Raw genomic sequence first — 19,695 nt, forward strand, 5'->3', positions numbered from 1 at the left:
GCTGGAACCTGAACCCTGGTCTCTGGGACCCCAGAGTTTGGATTCTGTTGAAGGCACCATTCCTGGTGGTACTGCTCCTTTGCCCTCCCCCACACCCTCGACCCCCTGGACTGCTGGTGCTGGGACACAGGCCACAGCACTCCTGCTCCTCACTCTCTGCGGGGTCCTGGCCTGTCTTTGCTTGGCATCTTCTTCCTTCAGCAACGTTACCACCCCCCTCAGTGGCAAACCCTGGGCTCCAGCAGCCGGGCTGTGCTTGCTGCGGCTGCCCCTGATCTTATGATTAGAGCATCAGACACACCTCGGTGATCCACAGACTCATGCATCGGCTGATGCCAGGTGCTTCCCCTGAGCAGCTGCCAGTGTAGCAGAAGATTCAGAAATCAACACAAATGAAGAAGGACAGAAGGCAGGCCCGTGGCCACCTGGCTTCTGGGCGCCACCATGTTGGGGGCTCCAGGCCAGAGCAATGGCTCCCAGCGTGGGCAGCTCAGCCAGGCAGATGCTGAAGGTGCGGCTGGGGCTGCACCCAGGCGGGGCTGCAGCCAGGGGCGCTGGACCTGCCGAGGGAGGTGGGCGTCACCACCACGCTGGTGGTGGGCTCAGAAGGACCCAGCTCCCAGACAGGGGTTGGGGTTGGGTGTCTAAGGTGCCGCTTCTTGCTGGCACTGGACAGCCCTGAGACCCACCTGCTCAGCCACCTTTGTTGGCCTTCATGGTCCAGACTGGTGCCGAGGTCCTGGGGTGTTGGTGCGTCCTCATTCAGAAGTCAGTACTAGTGTTGCTACAGTGAGTGGCTCCAGGCTGTCAAACCAGAGGCTAAAATGGAGAGTTGGGTAGCAACTGAAGTTACAGCAAGTAGTGGCTTATGACGTGATACCGCTAGTGCAATTTGTAAACAATATCATTAGGGCTGGATTAAAGCTTGTGAGGTCCCTAAACTGATACTCTGTGGTGCCTGGCCTCTATTTAGACATGTATTTCAATGGAATGTGAGCTGTGTGTGTGTGTGTATGTGTGCGTGTGTTAGCTATCCACAATGTAACTTCTTCTTAAATTCAACTATGATATTAGCAATTGAACACAAAAGGGATGTAGGCCATTTTAGCAAAATGAGATGAACAGCATTATAAAATTTTTAATGGATATGAGGTACTAAGATTTTTACCACATACCACATTTTCTACAAAATAGAGTGTTCTACATACTCTACACCAAAGAAAATGAGTCAGTGAACTTAAAAACCTAAAACATCAAAGCCACTGCCATTGAGTTGATTCTGACTCATAGTGACCCCCATTGAGTTTCCAAGATTGTCAATCTTTATGGAAGTCGATTGCCTCATCTTCCTCCCATATAGCAGCTAGGGGGTTTGAACTCTTGGCCTTCTAGTTAGCAGTCAAATGCTTTATCCACTATGCCACCAGAGCTCCTTAGTTGTTTCAATAATCAATGTAAACCCACAACAAAAGTAGATTTTCACCAATTTTGCTTTAAAGGGCTCATACTCCAATTCTGATGCTTGTTTCATAATAAATGCTATAGTTACCAATTAGCAAATGAAAAAATGTCCTAGAAGAAAATGTAATGATCAGAAAACAAATCCTACAATAAATTACTATATTTTTAGATGGATCTTTCAGCTCTAGCTTGTTATAATTGAAAACATTGCTGTTTTTTGCTCTTACAATTCTTCAATGATTTTGTCATAATTAAATTATTGAACAATATCTATGTCCATACATAATGAGGATAACAGAAAAAGTTCCATTCGTTTGTAGTACAGGGTTTGTTGTGGGCCCTTTGCAGATTTCCATGTGTTTCTCATCCTGAGACAACACTTAAGAAGCTGCCCACTCACTTTGCACCCTTTGATGCTGCATCTTCACAGTTCAGTGGAGCTGCTGCTGGAACCTGAGGGATCTAGAGGGATTACCAAGAGCAGGATACAAGCACAAGGGCGTGCCGCATCTGAAGACATGTTTTGGTTCTCTTTGAGCAGGAAATGTCATGAGTCTTGTGATTATAGTGCCGCTGGTGCGTTCTTATGGAGTCCAGAAGCAAGAACTGAATATGAGCTTATACCCAAAATGAAAAGGAAAATCTTACTGTTATTGTATAAATTGTACATTTTATTTCTTTGTGGAATTGTTCAACTCCAATGTTCAGAGATACATACATAATTGAAGTAACAATAGCACAGTTTTTTTCCATTAGCTTTTTATTGTGATTTGGGTGAAAGTTTACAGAGTAAATTGGATTTCCATTCAATAGTTCATACGTTTTGTTTCGTGACATTGACTGCAGTCTCTACAGCTAAACGGCACTCTTCCCACTCCCACTTCCTCCCTGTGGTTACATTTCTCTTTGTCCTTCTTTCCTATCCATTCCTGATTTCTGCGCTTTATCTGGGCAAATTAGCACCACTTCTTGATGAGCATGTTTGTATTGTGAGTCATAACAATATCTGTCAATTTCTTAAAAGAAAGTCAGTCTGAAGGGAAATGGAAAATAAAATACATTTATGTAATTTTATTATCTAAACATTCATTTAATTTATTTCCTTGAGAAATTGTTCAAATTCGTTACACAGAGATATGTAAATATTCTGATAAAATACACCTGCTCCTCACTTTTCGACTATCTCATTAGCCAACATTTCCCATTTATGACAACTTTGGAAACGTTCTCAGGTGGCACCCCTGATGGTCTGGGCCCCACGTGGAGCTCTGGCTGGCCACGGTGCCCTCTGTGGGCTGCCCACCAATGACATATATGTTCCGCACAGGCTTATTTTGCTTATCAGGTAATCTGCCCTGAATATCAGTTTCCAAAGGTTACAGAGAAGTATCCAGAGTTGCAGAATTCACCTCCGAAACTCTTCGTGTTGACCCGACCATCATTCCACAAGGATTGAAAGATGAGGTTCAGTATAAATGCAGAACATGCAGGTGATCCTTGTTTCGAAGACCTGGCGCTGTGGAGCACAATGGAGGAAGTGGCCCTGCGTAGCCTTGGCTCACAGAGGTTGACACCATCCTTCATGCCGACAACAGGCAGTCAGGCTCAATGTACTTCTTAGTTCACTGAATCTGTCAGGGATGACATCCACTTCATTGGGAGTGATGGACAGGCAGCGTCTTTGCCCAAAATGCAGTGCCAAGCAGGGCTCCTTCAATTGATAGGATGTACAGTGCTCACATGGCAGGTGGATAGCACCTAAGAGTAAAGTGGATGAAACGAAAGTGCTGCCCGTTTGAGGATCACAAACAAGAAAAATATAAACGTGTGACATTTTATAGCTTCGGGAAAAACTTGCTAATGGTGTGACCCTCATGTGTTGTCACCTGTGACAGTTTTACTTGTTTTCAGGCCATCAGTATTTCATTTGAAATGTGAGAAAATAAGTCACTTGAAATGACGTGGAAACTACACTTTGTTAGCTTATTATACATAATACGGGAGCTCTGGTAGTGCAGTGCCTAAGGCATTTGACTGCTAACCAGAAGGCTGGCGGTTCAAACTCTCCTTGGAAGGAAGGTTGGGCAATCTACTTCCGTCGCCTTGGAAACCCAAGGAGGGGTCGCTATGAGTCAGACCCAATTTGAGGGCAGTGACTTTGTTTGTTTGTTTGGTATATATAGTACAGGTTGTTGTTGTTGTTGTTATGTGCCGTTGAGTCAGACCCGACTCATAGCGACCCCTCCTTGGGTTTCCGAGGCAGTATCACTACGGAAATAGATTGCCTCATCTTCCTGGAACACTTTATATAGAAATCAAACCTTTTTAATCATGTCCTTTGTATTTCATTTGATATTAGAATCTTCTATACCCTTAGATACATTGTTCCCTATATTTTAAAGAGATCTGATATTTGGAATGTTACTTATCTAATCTAAGGATCTGGATAGAAAACAACAATCTTGAATATATCTGGATTTTTCTTGGAAATGTAAAAACAAAGGGACTGATAAAAATATGATTTTCCTGTTACTGTTTAGGAACCCCAATTGATCATCTAAATTGTTTAGAAAAGCACATTGGAGAGGTGTCTTCAGGTGATTGACATAAAGAAATATATTAATGGGAGGTGTGTTTCCAGTGATGATAAAGAAAACAAAAATAGGAGAATTTGAAATGTATATATATATATATATATAACCAGGGCTTGGGGGCTGCTTTTCACTTGGGGGCAGCTCTATATTAAAACCAGGGCCCAAGGAAGGTGGTTGGTCCTGGGACTTGGGGGTTGCTTTTTGCTTTGGAAAAAAAAAAGAAACAAACCTCATAGTGACTTCTTCTGGGATTTCTGGGGTAATATCACTATGGAAGTAGATTGCCCAATCTTCCGAGGAGTGGCTGGTGGGTTTGAACCACCAGCCTTCTGGTTAGCAGTCAAATGCCTTAGGCACTCTCCAGCAGAGCTCACTTGGGAGTGGCTGTATTTTAAGGCCAGGGCCCAAGGTAGGTGGGCTGGAGCTCCGGGGCTGCTTTTTGCTTATGGGTGGCTCTATTTTAAGGCCATTGCCTGAGGTAGGCTGGTACAGAAGGGTTAGGAACAACTAAGGGAGATGAATTGTCTGTCAGTTTGTCATCCTGTAGTGGCTTCCATGTTGCTGTGAGGCTGGAGGCTAAGCAACCGGTGTTGCAAAATGCCAGCCAGGTTACCCATGGTGGACAGGTTTCAGCAGAGCTTCTGGGATAAGACAGACTTGGAAGAAGGAAGAAGCCATCCACTTCTCAAACCATTGGCCAGTGAAAACCTTATGAATAGCAGTGAATCAGTGTCTGATATATTACTGGACCACTTTATAAGCAGCACTGGAACATTGTCCAATATAGTGCCAGAAGATGAGCCCATCAGGTTGAGGACACTCAAAATTTGACTGGGGAAAAGCTGACTCCTCAGAGTAGAGGTGATCTTAACGATATGGACAGAGTAAAGCCTTCGGGACCTCCATTGGCTGATATGGCACGACTCCAAATGAGTAGAAAGAGGTGCAAACACCAATTAATAATTGGAACATGGAATGTACGAAGTAGGAACCTAAGAAAATTGGAAGTTGTCAAAAATGATGGAACAGACTATCAACTACTCACATGCACATTCAAGTTGAAGTTGAAGACAATTAAAACAAGTCCACAACAGTCAAAATATGACCTTGATAAAATCTCTCCTGTATTTGTTGTTGTTGTTATGTGCTGTCGAGTCAGACCCAACTCATAGCGACCCCTCCTTGGGTTTCTGAGGTGGTATCACTATGGAAGTAGATTGCCCAAACTTCTTCCAAGGAGCGGCTGGTGGGTTTGAACTGCCAGTCTTCTGGTTAGCAGTCAAGTGCCTTAGGCATTATGCTACCAGAGCTCCCCTCCTGAATTTAGAGACCATTTAAAGAATAGATTTGATGCATTGAACACCAATGACCGAAAACCAGAACTGTGGGATGACTTCAAGAACATCATCCATGCAGAAAGCAAGAGGTCATTAAAAAGACAAGAAAGGAAGAAAAGACCAAAATGGATGTCAGAAGAGACTCTGAAACTTGCCCTGGAGCAGAGAGTAGCTAAAGCAAATAGAAGAAATGACAAGATAAAAGAGCTGAACAGAAGATTTCAAAGAGCAGCTCAAGCACACAAAGCCAATTACTCTAACTAAATGTGCAAAGACCTGGAGTTAGAAAACAAAAAGAGAAGTACACACTCGGAATTTCCCAAGCTGAAATAACTGAGGAAAAATTTAAGCCTTGAGTTGCAAAATTGAAAGATTCTCTGGGAAAAATACTGAATGATGCAGGAAGCATCAAAAGAAGATGGTGACACAGAGTCATCATACCAAAAAGAACTGGTCTATGTTCATCCACCTCAGAAGGTGGCATATGATCAAGAACCAATGATATTGAAGGAAGAAGTCAAAGATGCACTGAAGGAATTGGTGAAGAACAAGGCTCCAGGAATGGATGAAATACCCATTGAGATATTTCAACAAACGGATACCCCACTGGAGGCACTCACTCAGCTATGCCAAGAGATTTGGAAGATGGCTACCTGCCCAACTGACAGGAAGAGATCCATATCTGTACCCATTCCAAAGAAAGATGATCCCACAGAACGTAGAAATTATCAAACAATATCATATGCAAGTAAAATCTTACTGAAGATAATTCAAAAATGGTTGCAGCAGTATATTGACAGAGAACTTCCAGAAATGCAAGCTGGATTGAGAAGAGGACATGGAATGAGGAATATTACTGCTGGTATCAGATGGATCTTAGCCGAAAGCAAAGAACACCAAAAAGATGTTTATTTACATTTTATTGACTATGCAAAAGCATTTGATTGTGTGGATCATAACAAATTATTGAGAAGAATGGGAATTCCAGAACACTTGATTGTACTCATGAGGAACCTGAACATAGATCAGGAAGCTGTTGTTTGAACAGAACAAGGGGACACTGCATGAGTCAAAATCAAGAAGGGAGTATGTCAAGGTTGTATCCTTTTACCATCTCTATTCAACTTGTATGCTGAGCAAATAATCCAAGAACCTGGACTATATGAAAAAGAATGTGGCATCAGGATTGGAGGAAGACTCATTAACAGCCTGTGATATGCAGATGACACAACTTTGCTTGCTGAAAGGATAACTTGAAGTACTTACCGATGAAGATTGAAGACTACAGTCTGCAGTATGGATTACACCTCAACATAAAACAAAAATCCTCACAACTTGTCCAATAAACAGCTGCATGGTGGATGGAGAAAAGATGGACATTGTCAATGACTTCATATTACTTGGTTCTACAATCAACACCAATGGAAGCAGCAGTCAAGACATCAGACGATGCATTGCATTGGGCAAATCTGCTGCAAAAGACCTCTTTCAAGTAAGGAAGAGCAAAGGTGTGGCTAACCCAAGCCTCCTTGAAGACTAAGGTGTGCCTAACCCAAGCCATGGTATTTTCAATTACTTCTTATGCATGTGAGAGCTGGACAATGAATAAGGAAGACTGAAGAAGAATTGATGCTTTTGAGTTGTGGTATTGGAGAAGAATGCTAAGAGTATCATGGTCTGCGAAAAGGACTAACAAATCTGTCCTGGAAGAAGTGCAGCCGGAACGCTTCTTGGAAGTGAGAATGACCAGACTTCATCTCACCTACTTTGGTCATGTTGTCAGAAGGGACCAGTCCCTGGAGAAGGGTATCATGCTTGGTAAAGTGGAGGATCAACGAAGAAGGGGAAGGCCCTAAATGAGATGGACCGACACAGTGGCTATACACAGGTATAGCAAGGATTGTGAGGCTGGCACAAGACTGGACAGTGTTTCATTCTGCTGTGCATGGGGTAGCTATGAGTCAGAGATGACTCTATGGCACCTAACAACAACAACAAATACACACACACACACACATATACATATGGAGCTCTAGTTGGATAGTGGTTAAGGCATTTGGCTGCTAACCAAAAGGTCAGTGGTTCAAACCCACCAGCTGTTCTGCAGAAGAAAGACAAGGCAATCTGCTTCTGTAAAGATTTACAGCCTTGGAAACCCAATGGGGGTTGCTATGAGTTGGAATCAACTTGATGGCAGTGGAATACATATATGTGTGTGTGTGTATTTATATATGTGTGTGTGTGTGTATATATATATATGTATATATATATATATATACACACGTACATGATAATTCTCTTTAAAAAATGCCTGGCTTAATTCTTGAAACATATAGGAGTGTTCTGGATGATTCTTAACAAAATCTCAAAATAGGACCCAAAGCCTTTGGCAACTTCTATATGATAATCTTTTCTCATGAGAATATGAGTGTTACTAATAAAAGCTGACAGTTGTTCTTAAGTTAGTTTTGTCAGTCAAGGTTGCAGTGTCCTCCCAACTCTCTCCAAGAAAAGAAAAGAAAAATGTGGAAGGTGCCAAGACAGACATATATTTGGGGTAGATGGGGCTTGGGGTGTGGGAGCTTGAAGGCTTCATGGAAAAGAAATCTCTAGGGCCACGATCTCCTGAAATTTCATGCAAATGTGTGTGTGTGTGTGTGTGTGTTCCAGGGAGAAAGTCCACATTCTTTATCAGATTCTCCAAATGATTAACACTCTGAGGTTGGAAACTCTGGGCCAGAGATTGAGAAGCACAGGAGATCAGAGGGTGGGGTGGGAGTGGTGGTGAGGTGGGTGGGGTGGGAGTGGTGGTGAGGTGGGCACGGGAGGACCTGGCATGAAAGATCCTGGAGATGCCAGGAGGGCAAGGTCCACTGCTCAGAGGGCTGGCCTGCAGTTAATCACGTCATATTCTGTGCTATCTCCTCTTAGTGACTGTAAGTCACTAAGGACCATGAACTTCACCCTAAGACAATAGACAGTTACTGCCTAGGTGGGGCATGTGTTTAGGCCCTGGCCTATGTCACGTAACCCTCAGAGCCTTGGACTATCTCATCATGTCTCCTAGGTTCTTTTCTGCAGGGAGAAGTGTTCTCCTAGAGGCATGACTAATGTGCTCTGAGTATAAAGAGAACCAGCCTCAGCCTCTTGCAATTATCAGAGGAGGCGTCTCCGAGAGACCCATTGGGTCTCCACGAGCAGGAGTTTGCCCTGCAGATGTTTTAGTCAGAAAGACTCTTTGGGCTGGAAGTTACAGAAACCACCAGGAACTGTCTAAAAACCAGGGATGTGCTTGCAAATGATCAAAACCTGGCTTTCAGCGGGGTCCATAATTTGTAGCATTTGCCAATTTCTGTGGTGTTAAATACTGCCGTCATAGCCAATTTCAAGCTACCAACGTGATGTCACTGAAGACATGTGCGTAACTGGCTCCCACGCGCCAGTGCTAGCCCGCTCCGGCACACCACGGCATCAACCCCGTCAGCTACACAGGAAGGCAGCCAGACAGAGCTTGACCTCTCTGCTCCCAATTTCAAATATCCTGGGGATGGAGCCCCATTGACCCAACTTGGGTCACATACCCAGCCCTGGCCCCATCAGCAGTGACGAGGGGACGGTATGGCGGCCAAGCCCTCAGGTGCTGTAACCACAGGGCGATGGAGGAGAAGCGACAGAGAAAAGGAAGCACATCCGAGCCACTGAGTCACTAGGTACCTTGATTGGCAGAAAACGGGAGAAGTGAATCCCGCAATATTCTGTGCGATCTCCTCTATTGAACTATTACGTATACCTACCGTCAGTCACTAATTCATTCATTTATTTATTCATTAATCATGCCTTCAGCATTGACATTAAACACATACTCTACTCTGAAGTCCCCAGGTGGGGCAGTCAGAAACAGAGGGGCCTCAGAAGAAAGACCTGCTGCTTGACTTTGAAAACTTCAGCCACTGACAACCCTCGGGAACACAGTTCCTGACACACAAGGGATTGCCATGAATGGGAATGAACTTGATGGCAGCTGGCTGGTTTGTTTTGTTTGATTGTTTATTCCCAACCAAATCCACTGCTGTTGAGTTGATTCCGACTCATAGTTCGATGGGGTAGAACTGCCCCTTAGGGTCTCCAAGGCTGTAAATCTTCACAGAAGCAGATTGCCACAACTTTGTTCTGTGGAGCAACTTCTGGGTTTGAATTTTGCTGATCTTTCGGTTAGCTGCTGAGTGCTTAACCACTGTGCTACAGGGCTCTTTCTATTAGCTGCCTTCAAGTTGGCCCCCGACTCATGGTGACCCTACACATACACTGGACTGCAGTTGGTTGCACTGTTGTGAACCATAGGGTTTGCACTGGCTGATTTTTCCGAAATAGATTGCCATGTCTTCCTTCCTGATTTTGTCTGTAAGACAGTAAAAATGAAGGGAAAGAGAAGGCAAAGATAACATTTGGTCACTGCTTTCGAGAGGCCAGCAGGGAATGAGGGGAAACAGCCACAACACAATATAGGAAAGGCTCCCCAGGAGGGGTGCACCAACAAAGAACTAAGGTAGGAAGCCTCCAGGCTTGCCCCTCATGGGCCTTGCCTCCAGGTATTCACACCCCTGTGTAGGCCCCTCCCACATTGTATAAGGGGTGTGGCCCATAGAACATGGGAGAAGTTGTTGTTGTTGTTATGTGCCCTACAGTCAGACTGGCTCATAGAGACCCCTCCTTGGGTTTCCGAGGCAGTATCACTACGGAAGTAGATTGCCCCATCTTCCTTCTGAGGAGTGGCTGGTGGGTTTGAACTGCCAGCCTCTGGTTAGCAGTCAAGTGCCTTAGAGAAGTAGTGACAGGAAAGTCCTGCGATAGCCCTTGAGACTATGGCCCTCAGTCACTGAAGGCCTGGAACTGAACTCACCTCCACCAGCTCAATTTTCAGCCAAAGGACAGACAGGCCTATAGGGTGAACAATAAAACCGGGGAGGTACTCCTTACAACTTTCAACCATATGGGATCAAAAGGGCAGGACGGCCCAGGGAAAAAGAAGGTAGGAGGGGAAAGGAAAGAAGGACAAATGGACTTGGTAAACACAGGGAGGAAGTGGAAAGAGTGCTGTTACATTGCGAGAATTGCAATCAATGTCACAAAACAAAATGGGTATAAATTGTTGAATGGAAAAACCCATTTGTTCTATAAACTTTCACCCAAATCACAATAAAAAGTTAAAAAAAAAAAAAAAAAAAAGACCCTTCTGAGATGAGATTATAAAAGTCTGCGGCTCCCGTCTTGAGTGTGCTCTCTCCCACTCTCTTGGTCCCTCCCTCTGGGGGAAGCCATGTTGTGAGTAGCCTCATGGAGAGACCCACGTGCCAAGGAACTGAGGCCTCCTGTCAACAGCCTTATGAGTGAGCTGGGAAGCCGTTGCTCCACCTCTAATCAAGCCTTCAGATGGAGGCAGCTCCAGCCAACAGCTTGACTACAACCTTCTGAGACCCTGAGCCAGAGCCACTCAGCTGAGCCGCTCCCAGATTCCTAGCCCTAAGACACTGCGGTGATAATGGATGTTTGTCATTTTAAGCTGCAAGGTCTCAGGGTCATTTGTTACACAGCCAGGAACAGATGACTAACACAGGAGGTGATATTCGAGCTGGGTCTTAAAGGATGAACTCACCACGCAGAAACAAAGAAAGGGCTTGGAACATTCATTCCACTAATGCCTTGTGCAAGCTACAGACCAGAAAGTGTGGCGATGAATGGGAACAGAGACAGCCTTGAGCAGCCAGAGGAGGACACAGCAGCTAGGGCCGTCAAGATGACCGGCCAGGAGAGGGGCTGTCGGTGCCTTTATCCATTAGGCCAAGGCTTCACACATTTCTTAGCACCATGAATCTTTTCTTTCAATAAAACAAACAAACAAAAAACCCCAAACTCATTGTTGTCCAGTCGATTCGACTCATAGTGACCCCTCCTTGGGGTAGAGGTCACTCCTGAGGTGGTATCTCTACAGAAGCAGATTGTCCAATCTTCCTTCTGAGGAGTGGCTGATGGGTTTGAACCACCAGCCTTCTGGTCAGCAGTCAAATGCCTTAGGCACTACCCAAAAAACTCATGTGAAAAAGCTTAAGCTGTAAAAAGGAAAATTGAGCATCTGTGATTGGAGATGGGTGCTCTGGTGGTGTCATGCCTAAGGCATTTGACTGCCAACCATAAGGCTGGCAGTTCAAACCCACCAGCCACTCCTCAGAAGGAAGGTTGGGCAATCTGCTTATTGACTCGGAAACCCAAGGAGGGTTCGCTATGAGTTGGATCTGACTCCACAGCACTGAGTTTATTTTTTTTGTTTTTCGTGATTGGAGGTAGACAGGGCACGAGTGAAGCAGTGGGGACCTTGACTCTACTTCATCCTCTCCTCTCTATTCCCTTTTCTTCACATGGACCACCTGTGCAAGGACACAGGGGACATGGTGCCTGTGGGCAGGGGACCCTGGTGGCCAAGGGGGTGGAAGAATCACCCAGCACTGCACTCCTTTTGCACTTTGTGTGTGTGTGGTACAGACAGACATAACACCACCTTCGCCATCTCAACAGTCTTCACCTGCCCTGTTCAGTAACATTCATATGTTCATCATGCTGATCAGCCACCCCCATTAACCATTAATCAGCAGCCATGAGGGTCAGCTCCAGAACTTGGGCTCAAACTACTGGCAAAGAAGCTTCCTTGGCACTTGGGAACAAGCTGGAGCTGCCTCTGGTGGCAACCTTGCCTCCATTTAGGGAAAGCTGGACCAAGAATAAAAGCAACATGGGGAAAGGAACGTCTAGGGACGAGAGCGGCGCTTCTGAGACATTGTTCACACAGTGCGCTTCAGTAAAAGCCAGTGCACGTCCTATCTTTTGCTTCTGTCACCTGAGTGGCCTGACTTCCAAGAAAGCTGTCTCTGGGGAGTGTGATCCCAGACAGCAAGAATGAGGGGCCAGGGGAGTGAGGCCAGAAGGCAGCTGTCAAACAGCCTAAATCTTGCAGGCTTGTCCGGTCAAAAGCCTAAGAATTTCATCTCAGGACAGTCGGGAAAGAGGAGTGAGAATTTCTCCACTTCTCCCATCTCCCACCGCTCAAAGGTTTGCCTCGTGCGTGCGTGGGGCATTAACTACAAACGAGACACACACACCCCTTCCAGGTTGCAAGCGTTATTCACTCAGCAAACATTTCCCGAGCACCTTTGCGCCAGGAGCTGTTGTAGCCACGGGGGAAGGCAGGGAGTGTTTTGAAGAAATAGGCTATTCTGAGCAGGAGTCAGGGAAGGCCTTCTGAGGAGGTGACGGATTCAAACGCAGACGGAAGGAGGAGTAGCCTGTCCAAGGGGTTGCGTTTGCGGATGAGGCCTCGGAAAAGAGAAAATAGCGCGTGGGAAGCCAGAGGCCAGAAAGAGCAGGGGTGTGTTTGGGGAATTTAAAAAAATAACAATTAAATTAAAAAAAAAAAAAAAAAATCCAGCGTCGATGCAGCATTCAGCGCAAGGCAGGCCAGGAAGCACTGACAGGGTACCAAGTACACACAGGGACGTGGCCCCTATTGTTCCGGCTTCCCCCTTTTTCGGAGAACTGTGCTTTCTTCCTTCCGGCCCGGCACACCGTTACCATAGGAACAACCTTGCGCCTACGGTTGGACCACACCCCTCTGGCCACAGTTGATTGGACTAGAGGTGAACACCTCACCAGGCTGGACCAATCAGAGTCTCGACCCCTGGAGCTTGGGGAGCCTGGGACCGAAAGGAAGATTGAGGCTCGTGGTGCAGGGCTGGACAAGTTGCACGTCGACTCGGGAGATGCTGTCATCCCTGGTTTTCAGCCGGGTGTACCCGGAAGCCGAGAAAAGCGGTCTGCGGAAAGAAGTGTTAATGAGGTGGGCGCCTGAGATGAGCAGAGAGAGTTGCGCCTGCACCCCGACCCTGAGGCGCCTTGGAACAAAGCCCTCCTTTTTGCTTTAACTACGTCTAATGAGTTTCTATCGCTTGCTTGCAACAGGACAAGTTCTAACTAATGCCTGCCAAGTGCTAGGGTTTTGTAGATGAATGAATACAGCAGGGTCTCTGCCCTAAAGAAGGTCATGAACCAGCGGGTGATGCAGACACACTTTAACTACAGGGTGATAAGTGCAGTAATAAAAATTGGTCCCAGACAGGGAAGTTTCCAGGGAGAAATTAAGATAACAATTGTGAAAGCCTTTTGAAAAGAAAAACGTGTTATGTAAATCCCCTATGTCAGGAGACTCCATGAATTTCCTTTCTGTTGTATTTCTACTTTCAATCAAGAACGTGGCCACTTTCCTTCTGTAATGATGCTGTTTTCCAAGGCCCGTGCTGGCCTGTTATCTGGCACTGGGTAAATTCGCCAGGGTCTCGTGCTTTTATTTCCTCCTGGGTGTTCGGTGAGTGGATGGATAGACAACATTCCCGTTTCCCAAACACTTAGGAGAAATTTGCTGGTCTCTTCTCCCTTGTCACTCTCTATTCTTTGTGTCCTGTCTGCCTAACCTCTCCTTGACTGTGACATTAAAAGGCTGGCTGACTCAACTCTACAATCTCGGGAGTGAATCGCTAATTGCGAAGTTTGCTGATTGACATGCTGCTCCTACGTCAACCACAGATGGTGACATTATGTCTGGAGGGAAGGTGTAACTCTTTCCACTTAATCTTCAAAACTAGCGTCCAGTGACGCTTTACAACATTCAAATAATTTATGAAAGAGCCATGATATCTTATTGAGAAATACCTTCTCTCCACCCTCACCCCAGACAGACACCTATTTCTTCCTGTAAGATTCTTGGTGGCTGACATAACAGCACCAGCGCGGCTCAGAGGCTTTCCTGTGTACAGCTGGCCTAGGTTCAGGTCTCTGCCAGCTGCCAGCCATGCGGTCTTGGGCAAATTACTTAACTTCCCTGAGCCTCGGTTTCCTCGTCCAATGAAGGAAGGGAGACACTGACTTTGTAAACTCAGCCGTGGGGGCAGAAGGGTCGGTAGTAGAACCAGGTAGGGCTGTAAGGACAGTTAGTTAACACACTGGACTGCTAGCAACTGAAGGGTTCGAGGTTTGCGTCCGCCCAGTGATACCTCAGAAAGGCTTGGTTTTCTTCTTCCAAGAAATCAGCCATTGAAAACCCTGGGAGCACAGGATCCGTGTGTGTTGGAATCGACTCCACGGCAACCATAGCACAGAGTGAAGCTAAGCAAGTGTTTGTTCCTTCTCTTTTCTTTCAGAGAGAATTGGATTTTCTAGTAAAAACAGGGCTGCTTTTCCGGCAGAGGTAATCGCTCCCCGGCATCAGGAGCTTGTTCAAGTCAATCACACTTAATAAGAAGTTCTGGAAACATGCATCGTTTAAACCCAGTTACCATGGATTTTCCCTTAAGAATAGCTCTAAACTTGGGCCATGAGTGCAAATTCTACCATCCTTTCACTGTGCTTTGAGCTTTGCTCTCCACGCCACCTCTTACATTTTCCTCCCATCAAGTGCCAGTCATAGTGACTGCTCTGCATCGTAGCACTTTACCTCAGCTGACCTTTCCACAAAGGTCAGTACAACACTGATGTGGTTTTCAGCCCCAGCTCTTCCAGTGTTGCTTGATGAAGTCCCCATACTCCTGGGACAGGCATTTGTCTTTACTTGTGAATGTGGCGCCATCCTGTGGAATGTCACGAACATTGTACAAGTGGAGTCCCATCTGTTTAGAAATTAATTCTTGATTCATTTTTAATTTGTGGGAAGGGGCTGCAATGTTTCAATGAACAGGCATCATATGAGGCTCTATTCATGCTTTTACATGAGTGTTTCAGATTTCTATGATCAAACACGCATAAAACGCACTTGCACTATATTCGGTTCATCTTAACCTCTTCACTTCCAGATTCAGGTGTTTCTGTTAGAATTTTACCATGCCAGCACATTTTTAGGAAGGTTACTCGGTTTTCGGATCAAATAACTGTGTGTGTTTGCATGTGTGTCTGCGTGTGTCTAATGCACTTGTCTTTCTGTGGCATTGTGTGTGTGGCAGCAACCCTAGGAGGAGGTCACTGTGGGCATCCCTCCCATTTTATGACTAGGACACTGTAGCCACTGGTAATGAGGGAGCATGTCCACCCTCGTACAGTTAGTGACAGACCTAAGCCCATGCCTTCTGGCTATCAAGACCCACCCTCAGACGGTTTCCCTTCACATTTTCAGTTTCCATTCTTTCTTCATCAGCTTTCTCCTGTTCCTTCCACCTCAGAATGGGTGACAAAAGAACAGGCTTCAAGTCACACTGCCAAGGCTGAGCTGTTAGCTGCACCTGTAGTTACCAGCTGTGTAGCCTGGGCGGTTATCAACCAATCAGGCATTAGGTTTCTCTACCTTTTAAGATAAAATGGAGGTGATTGCACACACAAATGAGTGCATGTGAGAACTGGTCCAATCAGAACACAGGCTTCAGAGCAGATCAGAGTCAGTTTCCTGATTTGGATATTGTATGGCAGCTGTGTAAGAGGTCACCAGTGGGAGAAGCGGTGAAGGGTAAACAGGACTTTAGGTAATGAACTGATATGGACAGAATCTCCAAAATGCGTTTTATGAATGATGGTGCTCGCTTGGGCGTTACGGGGAAATGCTTATGTCCTGGTGCTACTTGACAATGAAAAGAAGACTGAATTGAACTCACTGTAATTGTGTTCAAGGACTGGATGTATTTTTTTTTCTTTAATTGTTTTTGTGATTTGGGTGAAAGTATACAGAGCAAATTCATTTTCCATACAGCAATTCATACACATTTTCTTTCGTGATATTGACTGTCATTCCCCACAGCCCTCTTCCCACTTCCTGCCTGCAGTTACCTCTTCTCTGTGTCCTTGTCCTTCCCTCCCAGGCTCAAGAACCAGGAATTTACACCTCAGAGAAGAGGGAAAACGCTTGCAAATGTTGATGGTGATTGTCTCTGAATGGTGGGAATTTGTTTGGTTCCTATTGACTTTACTATGTTTTCAGAATCGTCTATGATGGACTTGGTTTACTTCTAAAACTTTATTGTGGTAAACTATGTCCAGTGAAACCTACACAAAGCTGCCAACTATATATGGCAGAAACCTGTCAGAGAAGGAAAACTCAAATATTTTCCACTAAAACGAATGATAGAAAAGTGGTGCTATGGATTGAATTGCGTCACCCCCCAAAAAAATTGTGTTGTAAATCCTAACCTTTAAACCCAAGGAGGGGTCACTACAAGTCGGGCCCACTCAACAGGCAAACAACAACAACGCCTGTGGTTATAATCCCATTTGGGGATGGGCTGTCTTTGTTATGTTAATGAGGCAGGATTAGTGTAGGGTATATTTTGAGTCAGATTATTTTGAGATATAAAAGAGATTAAAGAAGCAATTGAGTATGTGAGATGGGGTAAGGTCGATGCCAAGGCACATGGAGATCTGCAAAGAACCAGGACAGAGAAGCTGAAGAGACAAGAACCTTCCTCCAGAGCAGACAGGGACAGAAAGTTTCTCCCTAGAGCCAGTGCTCTGAATTTGAATTACTAACCTTCAAAACTATGAGAAAATAAATGTTTGTTAAGGTCATCTACTTGCAGTATTTCTAGTATAACAGCATTAGATAACTAAGAGAATTTGCTACTTCTTGTTGTTGTTGTTGTGATGTGCCCTTGAATCGGACCCGACTCATAGCGACCCCTCCTTGGGTTTCCGAGGCAGTAACACTACGGAAGTAGAGTGGAATACTGCTCTAACAAATACTTATCATGGGGAAGTGGTTTTGGAATGGCATAATGGATGGAGGCTGGAATAGTTTTAAGGAGCTCTGGTGGCATAGTGCCTATGGCATGTGACTGATAACCAGAAGGCTGGTGGTTCAAACCCACCAACCATTCCTCGGAAAGAAGACTGGGCAATCTACTTCCGTAGAGATATGCCTCGGAAACCTAAGGAAGGGTTGCTATGGGTCAGATTTGACTTGATGGCAGTGAGTTTGGGTTGTTTTTGTTTGTTTGTTTGTTAATAGTCAAAGTCTAGATTGCCTTGATATTGGTAGAATTATGGACATGAAAGGCAGTTCTGTGAGGACCCAGACAGAAGTAAGGAGAGCTATGGACAACGTCTCTGTCATCTTAGAGAATATATATGGTGCCAGCCATGTGTTGCTGGAAATGTGGATGTCAAATATGCTTCTGGTGAAGATTTAAAAGAAAATAATGAACATGTAATTGGACAGGGGAGGAAGGGCAATACTTTTTATACAGTGGCAAAGAATTTGTCTGAATCATGTTCAAATGAGGGTTTCAAACCATAAGTTCTTCCATTCTGGTTATCACAGCAGTATAACAAAATTTTAAAAATTTGGTTCTATTCCAGTTTCACTGTGTTGAACATGACTGAATCAGTTAAAACCTGTTTTTTATTTACCAATCTCAAATTTATATTCTGTGAGTGGGTAACCTGGAGCAGTTTCAATGTGAAGAAATGTGGCTACCAAATTTGTTCCTTGTATTGCATTATGTGCATATGGTTCCATTTTGTTGGGCAATCTAGTACAGGTTTCTGTAAATTATTTTCAGAAAATATGGTAGAAGATGTCAGAATAGGAAGTTTTGAAAGAGTTCATAACATTCTCCTAAAAATTCTTCCAGTTCAGCCTCCTTCAGTGGTGCTTTAGTAAGTGATTGAAGGGTGTGTGCTGCACATTGTATACCAGTCAAGCTTTTCTTATAAACCTTTCCGCTTTTCTCACACTCTTGCTATGGTTGATATTCAATTTCATCACCATTTCTGAGCAAATCAACAAATGTGATCACATAGTTACAGAATTAATCTGTAAATCAATGTTGCACGTCTCTAAAAGTTGATATACAGTGTTTTGTATATATGGACGCATGTGTCTTTCTTTTAATTCCATGATTCCCAGTGTCAACAGATGTATTTTACTGTCTTGTGCAAATTGAGCATGAATTCCTAGAATTGACTGACTTGATCTACTGGCAACATCCACTTTCTTTTTTAAAAATTTATTTGTTTTTAAAGTTTTTATTGTGATTTGGGTGAAAGATTACAAAGCAACTTCGTTTTCCATACAGCAGTTCATATACATTTTGTTTCATGTGCAGTCCCCACAATGTAACACCTCTCTTCTCACTTCCTCCCTCTAGTCACCTCTTCCCTGTGTCCTTCTTTCCTAAGCATTGCTGTATATGCATATCTCCTTGTGCAAATACTGACCTTCTGTTCTTCCATGATTGGTCATTCTCAGGAGCGTATCTACCTGGTGTAAATGTTCGTCCTACATGCCTGTCTGTTATTTGGCTGGAAGCCATGGGAGTGAGTTCAATTCCAGACCCGAAAGGTAACCAGGGACCATAGTCTTGGGGGTTCTCACAAGGCTCTATCAGACCAGTAAGCCTGCTCTTTTATATGATTTTGTGTTTTGTTCCACTTTGTTCTCCCACTCTATCCAGGATCTCCTGCACTGATTCCTTTCTGAGTGGTTGACAGTGGTAGCTGGGCACCATCTAGTTCTGCTCTCATGGTCATATAGGCTGAGGTTCATGTGGTCCACTAGTCCTTTGGACTACTTGTTTCCATGCGTCTTTGGTTTTCCTCATTCTTCTTTGCTCTGGACAAGGAGAGACTCATTGTTGCATCTAGGTGGCCACTTGCAAGCTTTGAAGATCCCAGTTGCTGCTCACCAAAGTAGGATGTAGAACAATGTTTTTGGGTAGTATGTTATGCCAATTGAGCTTGATGTCCCCTGCAACCATGGTCCCGAGCCCACAGGTCCAACAACTCACTCCATCAGGGTGGTTGACTGTGCCTAAGAAGTTGTCATAACTTTGGGTAACATCCACTTTCAAAGAAAATATTCTTCTTTTTTTTTTTTTTTTTCCATATTACTACTAATTTTGAAGCTAAGTTTTAAGGACAAGTGAAGTATCATTTCCCTAATATTCTCTGAATTGATGGAAGAATTTTGGCCAATTAAAGCAATAATTGGATTTAAAATTTTATGGAATCCTGAGTATTCAATTAACCAAACAACCATTAACAAACTAATTCAACACATGTATGGGCAATTTTTGCTTATCTAATTTCACCTTAAGGCATTCTGGAACAGCCGACTTGTGAAATGTCCTTGTTGCTTCTTTGGAACACTCCTGAGACGTTCTTCAGTCATCTACGTCTTTTTGCTTTGCACTGCACTGTGTTCATCTCTATGGTGATGTTTCAGGTGTGTCTCTAAAATTGCTGCCTGGTCTCCAACCATATTTGTGTTGCAAATTTTATACATG

General features: G+C 44.5%; 1 pseudogene; it reads left to right on the forward strand.

Annotated features, from left to right (window-relative positions):
- Nucleotides 1-444: 444 nt before the first annotated feature.
- Nucleotides 445-3,302, forward strand: LOC122150356 (annotated as a pseudogene).
- Nucleotides 3,303-19,695: the final 16,393 nt, after the last annotated feature.

Source organism: Orycteropus afer, unplaced genomic scaffold, assembly GCF_000298275.1.
Source record: "Orycteropus afer afer isolate SDZICR_OR568_19922 unplaced genomic scaffold, OryAfe1.0 scaffold00127, whole genome shotgun sequence".
Classification (NCBI taxonomy): Eukaryota; Metazoa; Chordata; class Mammalia; order Tubulidentata; family Orycteropodidae; genus Orycteropus; species Orycteropus afer.